The 19,993-nt window shown below is 46.7% G+C and overlaps 1 non-coding gene across 1 annotated transcript; it reads right to left on the minus strand.

Moving 5' to 3' along the window:
- Positions 1–1,089: 1,089 nt before the first annotated feature.
- Positions 1,090–1,164, minus strand: Trnas-cga (transfer RNA serine (anticodon CGA)). Its single transcript has one exon. It is a non-coding gene; the product is annotated as a tRNA-Ser (tRNA).
- Positions 1,165–19,993: the final 18,829 nt, after the last annotated feature.

Genomic DNA, 19,993 nt, shown 5'->3' on the forward strand with positions numbered 1-19,993 from the left:
ACTAAAGTTCAGATAAAGCGACACTGAGATTTTCTTTAATATAATATGCATACTGCTGTTTCTCATTGTAGTACGTGATAGAACGATATTAGCCATATAAAAGTGAGTTTTGTAAAGAGTAACTGCAATCAGTCTTGCAACGGTTCAAAATAATTGTGCTTCAAAACGAAAGCAGTTACAATATATTCTGTTTATGCTTCAGGTGAAGAACCTTAGCTTTTATTTGTCCTTAACTGCAAATGCCACACTCATGTACTATTACTTAAAAATTAATAACTGTAACTAACTTTAACAGGCTTCTCAGTGTTAGGGTAAACAAATACCACTGCTTAAATTAAGTCCAATGTGGGACTAATTAATCCATCTCTAGAAGATATATTAGTATCAGTTACTCTGCGGCCAACGGCCAAAGCCCGTGAGAAACAATTTTTTTCCATTTCAAGAATCAGATTGTAGGTTCCTAAGTTCGTAGCTACAGAGTCTGTCGATTGACCAAGCAAGGAGACACAATGGTTAAAACACTTCCCGTAGGAGCGGTTTTCCATATTTTTTTAAAATCACTTTAGGCGAATGACGACATTTTTACTGACGTCCTTCGCCGTCTTAGCACGATGGTGAGGACTTCATTTCAAATAATCTCTTCGTCAAAGGAGTTCTACACTCTAAACTACATCGCCTCGAGAATGTCGCTGTAAATGCCACTGAAGTTGAGAAACATTACTTGAGGTCAAGTCAAAAAGTCATCATTATTTCTACCTCACGTCCATAGCGAGTCACTCAATACACTGCAAGCACACTCTAAAAAAAAATTTTACCTCCAGAAGGTGTCGTGCTAATACTGTATAACACGACGCCTATCGTAGATAATGGCATGATTTCGGCGGTAAAGAGACTTCGCGACCTTCTTCAGGTTTCCTATTGCCATCTGAAGTCACTCATGATTAGATCTTGTAGAGTTATCATATTACGGGGATGCCCATCGTTAAGTTTCACCCGCTGTTCCAAACAATAATAGACATTCCAGAATGAGATTTTCACTCTGCAGCGGAGCGTGCGCTGATATGAAACTTCCTGGCAGATTAAAACTGTGTGCCGGACCGAGACTCGAACTCGGGACCTTTGCCTTTCGAGAGCAAGTGCTCTACCAACTGAGCTACCCAAGCACGACTCACGCCCCGTCCTCACAGCTTTACTTCTGCCAGTACCTCCTCTCCTTCTTTCCAAACTTTATAGAAGCTCTCCTGCGAATCTTGCAGAACTAGACATTTTCTGCGACATTAAGATTGGCTATTTTGGGGCGCCAGTCTAGGTGCAGTAAGGTGTTCGTCAAACCAGGAACGTATTTATGCAGTCCAATGAAAACTGCTGTTGCCATCTTGGAAGGCAAGAGCAACACTTGGTCACCGATACTGTTGAAACATGTATTCTGTTTCAAGTTCACGATAACCTGTATGAGTGATTCTAAGCCATGGTATGGATGAACAACCACAAAATATCATAGAACTACTGCGTGCTTAAAGTACAATCTCCACACACTGCGGGTGAACACTTTATTGGATCTCCAGTACACTCATTGCGGTGCATCGTTTGATAAGAAACAAAACGTGACTCGTCTGACCACGCTACCCGCCTCTGTTCAGCTGTTGTCCAGTTTCTGCGTTGTTTGGTCCATTGCAGCTTTCTGTAACACCGTCGGCAGTGACCTTTCGCAAGGTACCCACCTGGAACTTTACGCGTGTGGAGGAGAGCGATTTAGCCACTTGGTACGAGGAGAGCAGCATTTCATTGCTTGGCTGGCTATGAGGCCGTAGGACGAGGAAGTCGCGCGGCCATCCCAGGCGACCTCTGGTGCAGATCAGCGTACTAGCAGAATGCAAGCTCATTTATTTACGAAAAAAACTCTGTTTGTAATTGTTGTGATTGATCTGAGTGTGACCGAATATTTATAACATTTCTTTATTTAAATATTGTTGCACTATTTTAGTTTAGTCAGGGATGTATAGGTGATGGATTCTGGGTGGTGAATAGCCGCTATAAGATTTTAAGTTTTGAGGACACTTTACAGTTAGATCTTGAAGCGGACGCTTGGATGTTCGTTCTGGACGAAGGCAGACCTGTCTGTGGTACCGTGTACTTTCTCAAGGGACTTTACATTTCAAGAGATCTGAGTGGACTACAGATTAGGACTCTAATATTTCCCGCTTGTATTACGGATCTGAGGTCAGGCAGAATATGTGTTACTATTCTTTCTGTCGCATGTGTTAATTTGTAAATCATCATGTTGAACCTTGAACTATTCTTAACTGGTCAATATTTCATGTATTGTGATCACGAAATGGTCTTACTTTTCGCGTATGTTTGATGACTATTTGTTTTGGGGATTTTGCTACCAGTCTCGTAACGCTCTCGACGTGACTGCATTTGATAAGTGTATTTCCTGTTTTTATTTTAACAGACTATTGTAAGATCACATCCCCTTTATCTGAGATATCCTCTCTTGAATAAACATTATTCAACATAATTCTTTGTCGTCTACATCAGTTACACACGCTAGAACAGAATGGCATGTTATCAATTATTCATTTAAGTTTTATTTGCCTTTATGTTAATTCCATTAACTCGCAGTTCTAGCCAGTGCACAGACTATTTCACTGCAGGATCACAGTTACAGGTTATTATTTGTAGCGAATAAGCAGCGGGGCATGAAAGCAGACGTGCGTGGCTCGGCACTATGATTACACCGAGCTATTCTTTTTAAATGGAGCAGTCAGTGCATAGCCGAGGTACCTAAAGAACGAGTAACCACAGATTTGCCCGTACGGGATGCTGTTTCAAAGAGCACTACACTACCAGTAACCGTTAGGTTCTGTCGCACAACTCAGAACGTCCATTACGTGCCGTTCACTCCGCAGCCGTCACTGGGAAACTGACTGAGATGGACAGTCTCCCACCGCCAGCAGCGGTTCCTACGAGGAATGAAATCGATTGTCATTGACAGCGCCTCTGATCCCAATCAATTAGAAACTTTTGATGAACACTCTTCTTACGCCGTGATACACGGCTCTGAACGGCACGTCTTTCTTTGTTGCCATCGTGGACAGTCCTCATTTATACAGTAACATATCAGGTAACTCCAGACACTGAGAGACTGCGGAGCACGTCCACATACGATAGCTCACTTCTGCCATACTGTCACGTCGGCACACTTTATTGCACTGACTCCGTGCAACCGACTGGCACACACTGTCATCACTTACGGCAGCGGTGGAGAGCTACATGACCACCTAATACCAGCTCTACACCAAGTGTTCGTGAGGCCCGCGATTCTCAGCTGTTGTTTATAATAATACGCTTCTAGTAACCAACAGCCGAATCTATAAACATCAACTAGCATTAAGAGCTTCTTAAGAATGTATTTCTCATGCTCAATGCCAAACAAAAATACTTACAGAGCCAGGAATATTTTAAGATGTGCTTAATTTTAACTGACTTTGGTGAATTCTGCTGTGAGCTCACTCAGTTAAGTTTTCCCCTTACGTCAGACGCGGAATATCTTATTGTTTGTCTTCCAGTGCTGGCAACTCAGAAGCCTGCGCAGCTAGTACCGATCTGCTGCTGTGGTATAAATGAGAAACGGAAGTAACGTGGATTCGTGAATGTTCTTATAGAGACGACTATCTTCAAAAGTGGTACCTATGAAAGTCTTCTCCACACTATAACGGAAGGCCTTGTGGAGGGCAAAAGGGCAAGAGGCAGACCTAGAAGAAAGTACATCCAGATAATGCAGGACCTAGGATGCGGAAGTTTCACGGAATTGAAGAGGCTGGCCGACAATCGCACTGAATGGAGAGCTGCTGCAAATCAATCTTAGGATTGGCAACTTAAGAAGAAAGATTTGTAGCAAGTTATAAGAAATGAAACTAAGGTCGTTGTCACACAATGCAATGAGTAAAACAAAAATGACATTCAGAACATTGATTTAATACGAGTGATCGGGCCTTATATTGCAAAAAATGGTTCAAAAGGCTCTGAGCACTATGGGACTTAACATCTGAGGTCATCAGTCCCCTAGAACATAAAACTACTTAAACCTAACTAACCTAAGGACATCACACACATCCATGCCCGAGGCAGGATTCGAACCAACTACCGTAGCAGCAGCGCGGTTCCGGACTGAAGCGCCTGGAACCGCTCGGCCACAGCGGCCGTCTCCTTATATTGCAATTACTGTTATTAATTAGTATAACGTACTAATGTATGTAGGTTACCAATTAATATCAAGAGGTATGGTAAAGTGGCCAGGATGGGAAAAAGAGCCCATTGCATAGTTTTTGCCCTGAACAGGGCAGCTGCCTGCCGAGAAGTTGTCAGACTAGTTCTGATGTACTGTATATCGCACTGTTATCAGTTACATTGGCAGACGAAGCTCGTTCTGTTACTTTTTACTAAAAAATTTTGTTTTTGAGTTGTGTGATGTAACTTAAGTCACTTACATTATTCTTTCTACCTCACTTGCATGGAGGGTAACAATTTTTTTTTCCTATATCAATTTGTGGACAATGTCTTTTGGCCTACAAATGTAGTTCCTTGGTATTTGTTTCACTGTGATAGTTCCTCCTGTGGATTACTAATGCCGACATGACCACATTAGTCGTCGTGAAAACTGGCCAAAATGCTCACCCCAGTGAGACTTAATTACTTCCACGAAACCTGCATAAGATGACAAACAACACTGACTTGTAAACCCTTGTATATGCAAAGCTATAATACGCCATTCTATCCCTTTGTGACAATTTGAATAAATGAAGTTACATTATTTGAAACTGTCTCTGTTCTGTTTGGCCTGATACCGAGTGGTTGTAATTAAAATGTAGCTACTCGGGGAGGTCCAGCGTGGGCCGTAATTGTCGTATGCCAGCGAAACTCGGTAAATATGGGGCACTGTAGAATATCTCAGCCGTTCTCTGTGGCCGAACGGTTCTAGGCGCTTCAGTCCGAAACCGCGCTGCTGCTATGGTCGCAGGTTCGAATCCTGCCTCGGGCATGAATGTGTGTGATGTCCTTAGGTTAGATAGGTTTAAGTAGTTCTAAGTCTAGGGGACTGATGACCTCAGAAATTATGTCCCATAATGCTTAGAGCCATTTGAACCATTTTTAGAATATCTCTTCGACGTCTAAAGTGCCCATATTGAACAAATTGTGAAGTGGCGGTTAATAATAAAATCAAAATTATGCCTTTCTGTCTTGTTTCACCGTTCCTGCCCACGTCCCATTCCTAATCGATTACATATTGAAACATTTCTATATGCCTTTCTTGCATTCACAGCGACAATCTTGCTTCACAGCTACAATCTTGCACCTGGTTTTTCCAGTGTAAATCGGTTCCTGATTAACGCATTACAATACGCACCAAGTTTCACTGCCATACAATAATTATAGCCCGCATTGGATATCTGAGAGTAGCTGCAGTTTGATTACTACTGACCAGTACAAAAGACCGATTGAAAACAGTCTGCTGCAGCCGTTTGCCATTCCATCAGATACTAGTACATCAAGGTGGATCTAAAATATGTCCAGAAGTCAGAGCAACAAACATGGGATCTTGTTGCGATGGCACTCACCACGGTTCTCGCTTAGGTACGGAAAACTCGCCACTACGTAAGCCCGCAGAAAAATGCATGTAATTCTAGTACGAGGCGTGTTTTTTAAGTAAGTACCGTTTCGAAAATTAAATAAAGACGTGCTAAGATATCTCAATAATTTCATTTTTACATGAAAGCCTGTACCTTAATCTACTTTTCTACATAATTTCCGTCACTATTGAGACAGTTGTCATAACGTTGTACCAGTTTTTGAATTCCCTCCTCATAGAAGTCTGACGCCTGACTTGTTAACCACTGCACAGTTCTTTGGGACAGAAAAGGAGTATTGCTTGTGCAATTTCTGCCTCGTAATGAGACAATCAATGCAGCAGCTTGCTGTAAGACACTGCACAATCTGCGCCGTTCAATTCAGAAGAAAAGACGTGGCAAGTTGAGCAAGGGCCTCGTTTTGCTGCAAGACAATGCCCGTCCGCATGTGGCGAAACAGGCCAAAGATCTCATCACATCTTTTCGATGGGAAACTCTAGATCATCCTCCTTGGGTTGGTTGTGTTGTTTGTGGGGAAGAGACCAAACAGCGAGGTCATCGGTCACAACGGATTAGGGAAGGATGGGAAAGGAAGTCGGCCGTGCCCTTTCAAAGGAACCATCCCGGCATCTGCCTGGAGCGATTTAGGGAAATCACGGCAAACCTAAATCAGGATAGCCGGACGCGGGGTTGAACCGTCGTCCTCCCGAATGCGAGTCCAGTGTGCTAACCACTGCGCCACCTCGCTCGGTGGGATCATCCTCCGTACAGCCCCGATCTTGCGCCCAGTGACTACCATCCGTTCCTGCACTTGAAGAAACACCTGGGCGGTCAGCGTCTTCAAGACGACGACGAAGTCAAAATAGTGGTGATGCAGTGGTTAACAAGTTAACTTCTATGAGGAGGGTATTCAAAAACTGGTACAACGTTATGACAAGTGCCTCAATATTGACGGAAATTATGTAGAAAAGTAGTAACACAGGCTTTCATGTAAACATAAAATTATTGAGATATCTTAGCACGTCTTTTTTTAATTTCAAGACGGTACTTACTTGAAAAACACGCCTCGAAAATCATTTTCTTTTGCACTTACAAATGTTTGGTGTTGTACTTTATAATATTCTAAATGTGTGAGTGGTAAGCTTCTACGAATAACCGTGATATTGTGAAAATCGAATTTGTGTTTTAGTGGCCACTTTACGTCGCCCGTCCCCCCCGCCCCCGTCCCAACCTTGTCCTATTCATGCCACACGAAATGTCACCCTGCAATGTCGTATTGGCTCTTAAACCAAAACGTTTGACGACCACTGATCTGCAGCGTTTCGAAGACAATTGTACTCTTATACAATGTTGGTCAGTATTTTATCCGTGAGCTTACCCGTATTAAGTTTGAACTGAGAGCATCCTACCGCAAGGATCTGACTCGATAGTGGGCCAGGGAGATGATAATTACTCGCGATCGGCCTGGACATAGGAGCGGCCGGTGCAGTACCTGTGCCAGCGGTGTGGTGAGGGCTGCGGCGGCGGCGTCCGAGTAGGTGGGCGGGTGGTGGCGGAGGTGGCGGCGGCGGCGGCGGCGGCGGCGGCGCGCCACTGGGGCGGTGCTCTGCATCGCCGGCGCCGAACAAAGGGCCGTAACTGCCCGATAAGCGGCGGCCGGCCACGGCAGCGCGCGCCCATAACCGCCACCGTCCGCGCTGCAGCCGCCTCATCGATTAGAGCCGCAAAGGCCGTGACGCCACACCACCACCCGACCTGCCGCCTCAATGACTCCGATCGGTTCCTGTAACAGCTCCTCGGGAGAAATGTGGTACTGAAGCAGCTCGAGGAGGACTAATATTGTCACCGCCGAGCGCATGGAATGACGCAGAAATTTACTGGTACAGTGCGACGTACAATCTGCAGACGAAACGTTCCTTTAAGACACAAAGGAATTACAGACATTCGCTGCGAGGGGGCATCGATTTAAATCGACGGAGAAAGTTGAAATTTGTGACGGACCAGGATTCGAACCTATGGAGGAGGAGGAGGAAATTAGTGTTTAACGTCCCGTCGACAACGAGGTCATTAGAGACGGGGTGCAAGCTCGGGTGAGGGAAGGATGGGGAAGGAAATCGGCCGTGCCCTTTCAAAGGAACCATCCTGGCATTTGCCTGAAACGATTTAGGGAAATCACGGAAAACCTAAATCAGGATGGCCGGAGACGGGATTGAACCGTCGTCCTCCCGAATGCGAGTCCAGTGTGCTAACCACTGCGCCACCTCGATTTGCCGAACCTATGGCTTCTGCTCATTAGGCAGATGCGCTGACCACAGCGTCATCTGGACAACTCCGTCATTCCAGAATGAGATTTTCACTCTGCAGCGAAGTGTGCGCTGATATGAAACTTCCTGGCAGATTAAAACTGTGTGCCGGACCGAGACACGAAATCGAGACCTATGCCTTTCACGGGCAAGTGCTCTACCAACTGAGCTACCCAAGCACGACTCACGCCCCGTCCTCACAGCTTCACTTCTACGAGTACCTCGTCTCCTACCTTCCAAACTTCGCAAAAGCTCTCCTGCATACCTTGCAGAACTAGCACTCCCGGAAGAAAGGATATTGCGGAGACATGGCTTAGCCACAGACTGGGGAATGTTTCCAGAATGAGATTTTAACTCTGCTGCGGATTGTGCGCTGATATAAAACTTCCTGGCAGATTAAAACTGTGTGCCGGACCGAGACTCGAACTCGGGGACCTTTGCCTTTCGCGAGCAAGGGCTCTACGAACTGAGCTACCCAAGCAAGACTCACGCCCCGCCCTCACAGCTTCACTTCTGCCAGTACCTCGTCTCCACCTTCCAAACTTTACGGAATCTCTCCGGCGAACCTTGCAGACCGAGTTCGAGTCTCGGTCCGGCACACAGTTTTAATCTGCCAGGAAGTTTCATATCAGCGCACACTCAGCTGCAGAGTGAAAATCTCCTTCTGGAAACATCCCCCAGGCTGTGGCTAAGCCAAGTCTCCGCAATATCCTTTCTTTCAGCAGTGCCAGTTCTGCAAGGTTCGCAGGAGAGCTTCTGTAAAGTTTGGAAGGTAGGAGACGAGGTACTGGTAGAAGTGAAGCTGTGAGGACGGGGCGTGAGTCGTGCTTGGGTAGCTCAGTTGGTAGAGCACTTGCCCGCGAAAGGCAATGGTGCCGAGTTCGAGTCTCGGTCCGGCACACAGTTTTAATCTGCCAGGAAGTTTCATATCAGCGCACACTCCGCTGCAGAGTGAAAATCTCATTCTGGAAACATCCCCCAGGCTGTGGCTAAGCCATGTTTCCGCAATATCCTTTCTTTCAGCAGTGCTAGTTCTGCAAGGTTCGCAGGAGAGCTTCTGTAAAGTTTGGAAGGTAGGAGACGAGGTAGTGGTAGAAGTGAACCTTTGAGGACGGGGCGTGAGTCGTGCTTGGGTAGCTCAGTTGGTATAGCACTTGCTCGCGAAAGGCAAAGGTCCCGAGTTCGAGTCTCGGTCCGGCACACAGTTTTAATCTGCCAGGAAGTTTCAACTCGGTCATTGCTGATGCACGGACCACCTAGCACGCCTCCCGTCAGTGCCAAATTCTCAACTTACGCACGCATTATTAATGTACTGCCCCTGTCCATTATCCTCATTACTCCCAGCATTTCGTCGATTCCTTAAGAGTCCGAGCGTGGTGTGAATCCGCACTATAGTGACTGTGTCCGAAAGAACAGACACAATTTATATTTAACTAGCTGTTACCCGTAGTTGCGCTCGCATATCAGCAAAGTGAAATGAAATATGCGTACGGTTTTATTGGTTAGGTTCAAATGGCTCTGAGCACTATGGGACTCAACTTCTGAGGTCATTAGTCCCCTAGAACTTAGAACTAGTTAAACCTAACTAACCTAAGGACATCACAAACATCCATGCCCGAGGCAGGATTCGAACCTGCGACCGTAGCGGTCCTGCAGTTCCAGACTGCAGCGCCTTTAACCGCACGGCCACTTCGGCCGGCTATTGGTTAGGAGTCCCCGATCGGGATATTCGGACACTTGCTGTAAGTCTTTTTAGTTAACGCCACTTCGGTGACTTACGCGTCGATAATGATAAAGCGATGATAAGGACAAGACACACACCCGTACCGATCGAAGAACATCTGACCCGGTTCGGAATCGAGCCCGGGACTCCCGTGATCGAAGGTCGGCAACACTAACCAAAAGACCATTAGCTGTTGAAGCAAAGCGATACTTTGGTTTTGATGATTGATGGTGACGATAATAAAATAAAACGTGGGCTTTCAAATATTATCAAACAGCGTTAAAGTGACGAAGAAAGAAAATAAATTATTTAAAGTTCAGTGTAGGCAAATTTTGTAACATTTGTACGTGCGCTAATGTTGTGCGGTTCACGCTTCTACCTGCTTTCCACAGCTGCGGTCGCATATCATAATCAAGAACTGCCTCATTAAAAGCCTCACACAATACACGCGTAAAGCCACGAAGTCTCCCTATTTGTCATACAGCATTTAAAATTCGTCGTTTTTGCGAGTCTTCGCACGTCTCAGAAGCTATAAGAGATGCCTGACGCTTAACGGCTAAAATGCGACAGGACTGTGACTGATATTAGTACAGAACTATGACTTAAACACATTGAGGATTCTATAAGTTTTGTATTCATTATGCTGAATCGTATTATATACACTGAAGCGCCAAAGAAACTGGTATAGGCATTCGTATTCAGTTACAGAGATATATAAACAGGCAGAATACGGCGCTGCCGTCGGCAACGCCTATGTAAGACAACGCGGGTCTGGCGCAGTTGTTAGATCTGTTACTGCTGCTACAATGGCAGGTTATTAACCCTGGAATGCTACCCAAGAGTTTTTGACGATCACTGTTACCCATTCGTCGATTCGACGAACACCACCACTTTTCATCTGTATAATCAACTATAACAGCAGTTTATGTAGATTTGAGCCTTGGAATGTATGTAATACTCGTTTATAATCAATAACAAATCAAAATTTCAAAATAAGTAGGGTTCAAACGAGGACTAGTATGGGGATATAGGTAAAGAACTATTTCAGAAGTAGGTTTGGTTCGATGTTTATTAATGTAAGAGCAAAATTCCTTCTGTCTTTTGGGCAACAATCACTTGAAAATCTGTAAGAAAAGAACAATATAGCTATGTAACAATAAGCATTACAATAGATTCCACTGTAACAATCAGAGTAATACTGTAAGAATAAAAGTAACACATCACTATATAGAGATTTAGAAACAAAAAGAAACACCTATTCTTCAGGGGCTCCTCACCATGCATGTTCGTGAATTGAAGACTAGTAAATAAATGTTTTTAAACGTGTACTTTACATATTACTACAGCCAATCAGTCTCGGTAAATTACGAGTACACATATATATACATCAGAGCTCACAAAGAAGCCAAACAATCTCCACAAAGGATGTGTTTATGATCCCCACAAATATTTTTATTGCACTTTCCGCATATTGATTTTGTCATTCTTCGTTTTTTGTAAGGACAGTATGTACACATTTTTCTACCGCCATTAAGACGACTAGGTTGTTGGATAGGTTGTTGGTGGCTATTATCAGCTGGTTGCATCACATTCAGGCAACTGCATATCATACTGCTGAGCAATCGGGGGATTGGTTGTGTGAGGTGTGAGTCGAATGTGCATCCAAGGCGACATCAATTCCAAGGTATCCACTGCTCCTTTTGTAGAATTATAATTCATTACAATTTGTGGTTTGCCAGTATCTTCATTTATGCTGTTGTCATAATGCATCGTAGAAATAAGAATAACCATTTTATTTTTCCTGGTTGGTTTGAACGAAACTGTGGTGATGTCCTCGGAAAACAAGAAGAAGCTTGATCCAGGGCCACTATTCATGAACTTGGGATCTGTAAAATCCTTCTGTAGTTCTCGCTTATTTTTCTTTATTGTCCCAAGCATAGTTATTCCATGACTGGTGAGTAAGGTCTTTGCAAGAGATATGCTGCTGAACCAGTTGTCACACGTCAAGTTACGGTTAGAAATGCTCAGAGGCTCCACAAGTTTAGTAGTGATGAATTCGCTAAAGGACATTTCTCTTGGGAGCGTTGTTTTGCCGGTGTATATTTCAGCATTGAAAATGTAGCTTGTTGAATGATCGCATATCATGAAAATTTTAACCCCGTACTTATTGGGTTTCGATGCAAGGTACATCTTGAAAGGACAACGGCCTCGAAATTCAACCAGCTGCTCGTCAATAATAACATAAAGGCTTGGTCTGTAGTTGCTTTTACAATTTATAAGGAATGGGTCCCATATGGCAGACAAGAGGGCCAATCTATCTTTCGCTTTTCTGCTCTCGTTTCTTTGTCATCGAATCGCAAGCAATTTATGAGAAACTTGAATCCTGATGATGACATTGCTGTTCGATATATTTCTCCGGACCTCGTTGTATCAAACAGAACGTCAACTGACATGTGATTGTCCTTTTCAGCAGCACTCATCACAAGCAATCCAACCAGGGATTCGAATTCAGCATTTGTTACTTCTTTTGTGAAGCTAGGCGAATCTTTGTATTAAAAACGCTGTGTTTTTATTTCATCGTTGGTGTAAGTAATCATTGCGTCCATCATATTTGAAGTAAACTATAAATGAAAGCACTGACGTGGACTTCGTGCATTTTTCGCGTGACCTGCAGGGCCTGGAGTGAAGTGAATCACAATCCTCTTCGGCGTTTTTCCCGGTTGTTTGATAGGTGTTGTCTTCCAGCTGTAGCCAGCACCTTTCCAGGTACTAAGAATTCCACTCTTCTCGGGTGACACAAGAGGTGATGTAATGGTTGAGCTGTTAGTTTCAGAAACCCTTTTTTATGACGCCCTGTTCGTTTGTTCTTCTGTATGAATTCAGAAGTTGAGGTTGAGGCTTGAATGATGTGGTTTGCAACTTCCTGTTCCACGTCGTCGATGGGTCGACGATTGGTCTCATCTCCATCTGACTCTGAACTCGAGGAAGGCTTATAGTTAGGGTCGGCCTCTTCTGACATGTTCAACAACTCATCTTCAGAGTCCTCTTCCCCCGACGACAGCACGTCGCCCAAATCTTCTTCTAAAAGTGCTCTAATTTCGTCATCATCCAAGCATCTTCTACTCGAAGCCATGTTCTACAGATAAAATGAAGACTGTTGTTATTACTACCAAAATATGTGACGAATTTACTAATGGAACTACACTACTTCTAGTAAATGTGCGCTGTTACTGCTACCCTTTCGTCATATCAACGAAGGAATTTTATTCTGTAATGCTACCCATTAGTCGCTCTGATTAATATGGTTTCTTCTCTTACTGCTACTCATTCGTCGTATCGACGAACCGACATCTAAACTATTGAAGGAAACTCACGAGGGACTGCGTGCCGCCGACTGCTCGTGCCAAGGTCACGTAGACTACTAATCACTCGAGTCATAAATGAGCGCGCACGGCGCTAGGCAGCGGTGCTGTGGCTCAGTACAGTAAACATCCTTGCATGTTCGTCACATCGACGAAGGGTACCATTCTAGGGTTAATATTTAAGTGAGTTGGAACGCGGGGCTATAGTCGGCGCACGAGCGGTGGGACACAGCATCTCCGTACGACCATTTCAAGAGTGTTCCGTGAATATCAGGAATCAGGTAAAACATCAAATCTCCGAAGTCGCTGTGGCTGGAAAGAGATCCTGCACGAACGGGACTGACGACGACTGAAGAGAATCGTTCAACGTGACAGAAGTGCAACCCTTCCGCAAATTGCTGCAGATTTCAATGCTGGGCCATCAACAAGTGTCAGCGTGCGAACCATTGAACTAAACACATCTATATGGGTTTTCGGAGCCGAAGGCTCACTCGTGTATCCTTGATGACTGCAAGACCTGCCTCGCCTGGGTCCGTCAACACCGCCATTGGACTATTGATGACTGGAAACATGTTCCCTGGTCGCACGAGTCTCGTTTCAAATTGTGTCGCGCGAATGGACGTGTACAGGTGGAGACCACCTCATGAATACATGTACCCTGCATGTCAGAAGGGGACTGCTCAAGTGGTGGAGTCCCTGTAATGGTGTGGAGCGTATGCAGCTGGAGTGATATGGGACCTCTGATACGTCAAGATACGACTCTGGCAGGTGGCACATATGTAAGTGTCCTATATTCATCATTTTGATTGGCAGCTCCTTGTGTTGTCCGTGTTTGCAGTTAAAATTGTTGGATGTAAGGTCCGCCAGTTATGCAAAACGCCGTTTTTTTCTCAGTAACCGAACATGTTTCGGCACCACAGTGCCATCATCAGTGGGTTTTCGTTTTTATTTATTCTGTAATGTGAACATTTTTGTTAAATGATTATAAAATTATGTGCTTGCCTCACTAAAACGTAAGTAAAAACGAATATACTCAAGAAAACATCGCGACAAACTAAATTACATTCTAGGAGATACGTTAACTCTCAGCAAAAAACTTTCTCATCAACATCGTTTGGTTGCAGATGACAAGCTACCTGTAGTAATTAATACCCAACTGATCCGGAAAATTCATGCTCACCAAATGTAACGGTATTTACAAAAAGAAACGATCTATTATTTAAACCAAACATTCACGCAATCTACCTTAGCCACGTGATCTCCCGCACATCGCTCCACAGACGATTAAGCCAAAACAAATGACGCCTCTCCCTTCTACATCCCTGTACACTTTCAACTGTATCATTCCTACAACAATACTTATCGACCGCGAAACGCACGTTGATCGCCTCGTTCATTTGCCTCCTGACAGCATCCGCTCTTTCGACGGCCCCTTCCGCTGTCACACGGCGCACGCACGACGTATAAGCGCTACAAACCGGCGCCCGACGCTCTTCAGGCGATAACATGTGCCGGGTGGCACACACAGTTAATGGGACGTGCTACTACGAACGTTGATGTACTAAATAGCGAATGGAGGCGCTAAAAGTGGACGTTGAAGAACACATTCGGGAGGTTCTCGAGATCCCACCGCCGATCTGGAAATGCAGTAGCCAACAGTTTATGCATAGTCTCCATCTGGCCCACCGATCATCTACGCAACAACACAAAATGAAATAGTTGAAAGACAACACATAAAGATCGCACAAAAAACCACTCTGCAAGCTTCCACGGAAACGAATGTAATTTAATGGCTTCAGTTTGTAACCCTTCAGGGATGTCCTCTGGCGCTAATACGAACTGATCCCTCGTGACATGCACACTTATTGATAGCAAAAGTAGATTATTACAGGGAAGACGTAGTATTTGTAATTCCCCTCTGCTTTGCTTATGTTCAAAGGCATAAGTGATTCTTAGAGGCAACCAAAAGAAAATGACAACCTCAGACTGATTAAAATTTTCCATAATTCCTTTCAAGAGTACATCTGAACTTGAATAGTCATGAGTCTCTTGTTCCTTCGTTCTTCCTAAACTCTTTTAATATGCTCGAAATATTCTCTCTTTCGTTATCCGGCCTATTTATTCCCTGTTCTCTTTTCCGTGTGTTTTTGTGGATGGGAGTCACAGGGCATTGTCGCATTCTTAGGATAAAGTTAGCAACCGGAAGATCTCCTCGCATTGTCTTTCACCAACGCTCTCTGCAGCACTGGCACCGATTTATCTGCAGCTGACCAGAAATAGAACGCTAGATTCCACGTTTCGTGTAGGAACAGTGAGAACTGAGGCTGTAAATGCTGTCCCGCAACCATTCGAGAGCACAAGATTTCTCCAGATGCACTAATGTCGAGGAGGTTAGCACCCCTTATCTATGTATGGTAGACATGAATCTGTTGTGACGATATAACAGAAGGTTAAGAACAAGAAATGGGTGGTTTTTTTATGAATGATGGAGCTCCATACAGACTGAATTTGTAGTATTTTACGTAAATCAACTACGCTATCAATTCTAAAGTTGAAACGTCCCCTTAGAAAAATTTATGAATTACTGTGCTGATAAACCTCTTACATTATTTGATTTTCAAACAGCTGAGCACAACTGAACGTACTCAGACATTTCGCTCTTTACCTATTCTGATGAACACTAAACTGACACACAATATTTTTAGTGCAACGCAATCTGACTTTCAATAATCCCTACAAAAGAATGGCCCTGACTAACATTAACCTATACCTTTCACAAATCGCTTACCTCACAAAAATCTTCGTTACTCGAACTACTGCAATACAGCGAGCGTCACTACTGCCAGCTAAATAAAAGATTTTAACTACTGAAGGCACTAACTACTGATAGGCATAGTTAGCAAATGAAACATTTTGATACAGAACAAACAATGTATTTACCTTAATAGTGTTCAAAAGTCATAACATATATAGCAGTTCATGGCATCCAGTCTTACAAATTTACTGTCTCTGATGGACACACGTCCAGATCATTCGCTCTCAAAACTCCGCCATTTCTCTCCCCACATCCACCGCTGCTGGCGGCTCACCTCCAACTGCGCAACGCTACGCGCTGTTAACAGCCAACTGCCCAACACTACAATAGCATCCCCCCTGCGGGTCCGGGGTACGAATAGGCCCGAGGTATTCCTGCCTGTCGTAAGAGGCGACTAAAAGGAGTTTCAACCGTTTCGGCCTTCCATGTGATGGTCCCCCTTGCGGTTTGACCTCCATTTTTCAAAATTCTACAGAAGTACGAGCCTTTTGGGGAAGGACACCTTACGTGGTGCACCACTGGTCCTAAGTGCACTAAGACCTTGGCACTCAGCATTGTACCGGCGTTGTAACCATACCCATTATTCCTCAAATTGGGCCTAAACGCCTGATGGGTTGTACAAGTTACGCCCATAGTGCGTCCCCATCTGCACCTACGATCATGATGGACTTTCCATGGCACCAGAAATCCAGCACGGTAGCCAGCCCGTTGTGGTGGGGTCGTCATGTACCCTCTAGGTTGTAGCCCCCTGACAACACAGGGATCGTACTGCCGATACCTGAGCTGCACCCTCCCTACGTCGGCCAAGGAGTAGATGCCCGTCTCCTTGGGACATCAGGACTCCCAGCAATGGTCATCCTGCCAGGTGGCCCTTGCTGAGGCTGTGTGGCGCCCGTGGGGACAGCCCCTGGTCGGAGTGGGTGGTATCGGGGCGGACGTTTCGCAGATGAAACGTCAACACGTATCAGGTCGCTCTGCGGCCGAGTCTTTCAAAAGAAAAGGTACCGTTCCTAGTTCTGGTTCTCCTGCCCTTTCCCCCTTGGCCACTCCCTGGGAGGAGGGACAGGCCCGCCGGCTTGGGGCGAAGTACTTCCCCCGCTATTTGGTCTGTTCTCGAACTGATGGGGGGACGTTCGCCACCTCCAAGCCCATGTTCTTTGTTCAGCACATTGAGGACATCTTCGGGGAAATCGGGGCTCTCAGCAAGATGCGTTCAGGGTCCGTTCTTATCAAGACCACCTCCGCCACACAGTCGGCGGCGCTCCAGGCGTGCGACCGCCTAGGGGACATCCCAGTGTCCATTGTCCCGCATCTGGCACTAAACAGGACGCAGGGGGTTATTTTTCATCGTGACCTCCTGCTACAATCTGATGAGGAGCTCAGGGGCAACCTGGAGCGCCGAGGCGTGCATTTCGTCCGGCGAGTCCAGCGCGGCCCCAAAGACCGTCGCATCGACACCGGAGCCTTTATCCTCGCCTTCGAGGGGGACGTTCTCCCGGAGAAGGTAAAGGTGATGTGCTACCGGTGCGACGTGCGACCCTACGTCCTGCCTCCTATGCACTGTTTTCGGTGTTTGCGCTTTGGGTACATGTCGTCACGGTGTGAGGCTGAGCCCCTTTGTGGCGATTGTGGACGTCCTCTTCGTGAGGAACATACATGCACCCCACCACCTCGGTGCATTAATTGTCCTGGCATCCACTCGCCTAGATCCTCAGACTGCCCCACATATCAGAAGGAGAAGAAGATACAAGAACTCAAAACTTTGGATCGGCTCTCTTATTCTGAGGCCAGGAAGAAGTATGACTGCCTCCATCCCGTGCCGTTGGCCACTTCGTTTGCCTCAGTTGTGTCCACCCCTTTCGCGGTATCCTCACCCCTATCCTGTCTCCCCTCCGCCTCCTCCGCCCATCAGGGGGCTCTGCCTCCGCCTCCCAAATCCCTCCCTTCCAAATCCTCCTCCCCCGTGGCCCCCGCCCCCTCTGCCCCAGGGGCCACCCTTCCTCCTCCTCCTCTCCCCCCGCCACCTGAGAAGCGATCCTCTTCTCAGGCATCCATCGGGGAAACGTTCCGGACCCCAGCTTCCGAGGTCCGGCATTCCAAAATGGACCCCGCGCGTGAGGACATTCTTCGGGTCCAGCCCACCATCCCTGTGCCTCCTCGGCCTTCCAAAAAGGCCTCCAAGAAGAAGTCTCTGTCCCCCTCTCCGCCCCGGCGCATTTCGTCTGACGCTCCGTCCATGAGTCGCTGCTCCCGGCCGTCCTCAGTTTCGCCGGGACGCTCTGCTGCCAGGCGCTCAGCTGGCCTCTCGTCGGCAAATGATGCTGCCCCTCCTACACAACCAGGGACAGCGGCCGCAGTTGGCGACAACTCGATGGAACCAGATCCACCTCCCGCCGGTTGTAGCGTTGTCCCCTCACAACCTGGCCCTCCGCGGCCGTCAAGGTGACCAGCTCTTCCCCTGTCTCGTTCCCCCAACTTTTTGACTAGCGATGGCCTTGTTACATTGGAACATAAGAGGTATTCGATCTAATCGGGAGGAATTACAACTGCTCCTCTGCCTGCAATGTCCGCTCGTCCTTGGTCTCCAGGAAACCAAGTTGCGCCCGACTGACCGTATTGCCTTTACCCACTATACCTCGGAGCGGTATGACCTCACCCCTGTGGACGGTGTCCCAGCTCATGGTGGGGTCATGTTGCTCATTCGGGACGATGTCTATTACCATCCCATCCCATTGACCACCCCACTCCAGGCAATAGCTGTCCGCATTACTCTTTCTGCTTTTACTTTTTCAGTTTGTACCATCTACACTCCACCGTCATCTGCTGTTAGCCGGGCTGACATGATGCACCTGATCGTTCAGCTTCCCCCGCCGTTTTTATTGTTTGGCGACTTCAATGCCCATCATCCCCTTTGGGGCTCTCCTGCATCCTGTCAAAGAGGTTCACTCTTGGCGGATGTCTTCAACCATCTCAATCTTGTCTGCCTCAATACTGGCGCCCCGACTTTCCTCTCGGACTCTACTCATACCTACTCCCACTTGGACCTCTCGATCTGTTCTACCACTCTTGCCCGTCGGTTCGAGTGGTATGTCCTTTCTGACACCTATTCGAGCGACCACTTCCCCTGTGTCGTTCGTCTCCTGCACCACACCCCATCCCCACGTCCTTCGCGCTGGAACATACCGAAAGCTGACTGGGGACTTTACTCCTCCCTGGCGACCTTTCCGGACCACGATTTTCTCAGTTGTGACAGTCAGGTCGAATACCTCACGGCTGTTATCATCAATGCTGCCGAACGTTCCATTCCTTGTACTACCTCTTCTTCACGTCGCATTTCCGTCCCCTGGTGGAACGAGGCTTGTAGGGACGCTATCCGTGCTCGACGACGTGCTTTACGCACCTTTCGCCGCCATCCTGCGTTGGCGAATTGTATTGAATACAAACGACTCCGAGCGCAATGCCGTAGAGTCATCAAAGAAAGCAAAAAAGCTTGTTGGGCCTCTTTCACCAGCTCCTTTAACAGTTTTACTCCCTCTTCCGTCGTTTGGGGTGGCCTGCGCCGGCTGTCGGGCATTAAGGCCCAATCTTCGGTACCTGGCCTGACCTCAGGTCATGAGGTCCTTGTTGATCCTGTGGCTGTCTCCAACGCCTTTGGCCGCTTTTTCGCGGAGGTTTCAAGCTCCGCCCATTACCACCCTGCCTTCCTTCCCAGGAAAGAGGCAGAAGAGGCTCGGCGACCTTCCTTCCACTCGCTGAATCTGGAAACTTATAATGCCCCCTTTACTATGCGGGAACTCGAACGTGCGCTTGCACTGTCCCGGTCCTCTGCTCCGGGGCCAGATGCCATTCACGTTCAGATGCTGGCACACCTTTCTCCGGCGGGCAAAAGCTTCCTTCTTCGTACCTACAATCGCGTCTGGACCGAAGGTCAGGTCCCCATGCGTTGGCGTGACGCCGTCGTTGTTCCTATACCCAAACCCGGGAAGGATAGACACCTTCCTTCTAGTTACCGCCCCATTTCTCTTACAAGCTGTGTCTGTAAGGTGATGGAGCGCATGGTTAATGCTCGGTTAGTCTGGATTCTTGAATCTCGACGGCTACTTACTAATGTCCAATGTGGCTTTCGTCGCCGCCGGTCCGCTGTTGACCACCTTGTGACG

This window comes from Schistocerca nitens, chromosome 1 (genome assembly GCF_023898315.1).
Source record: "Schistocerca nitens isolate TAMUIC-IGC-003100 chromosome 1, iqSchNite1.1, whole genome shotgun sequence".
Classification (NCBI taxonomy): domain Eukaryota; kingdom Metazoa; phylum Arthropoda; class Insecta; order Orthoptera; family Acrididae; genus Schistocerca; species Schistocerca nitens.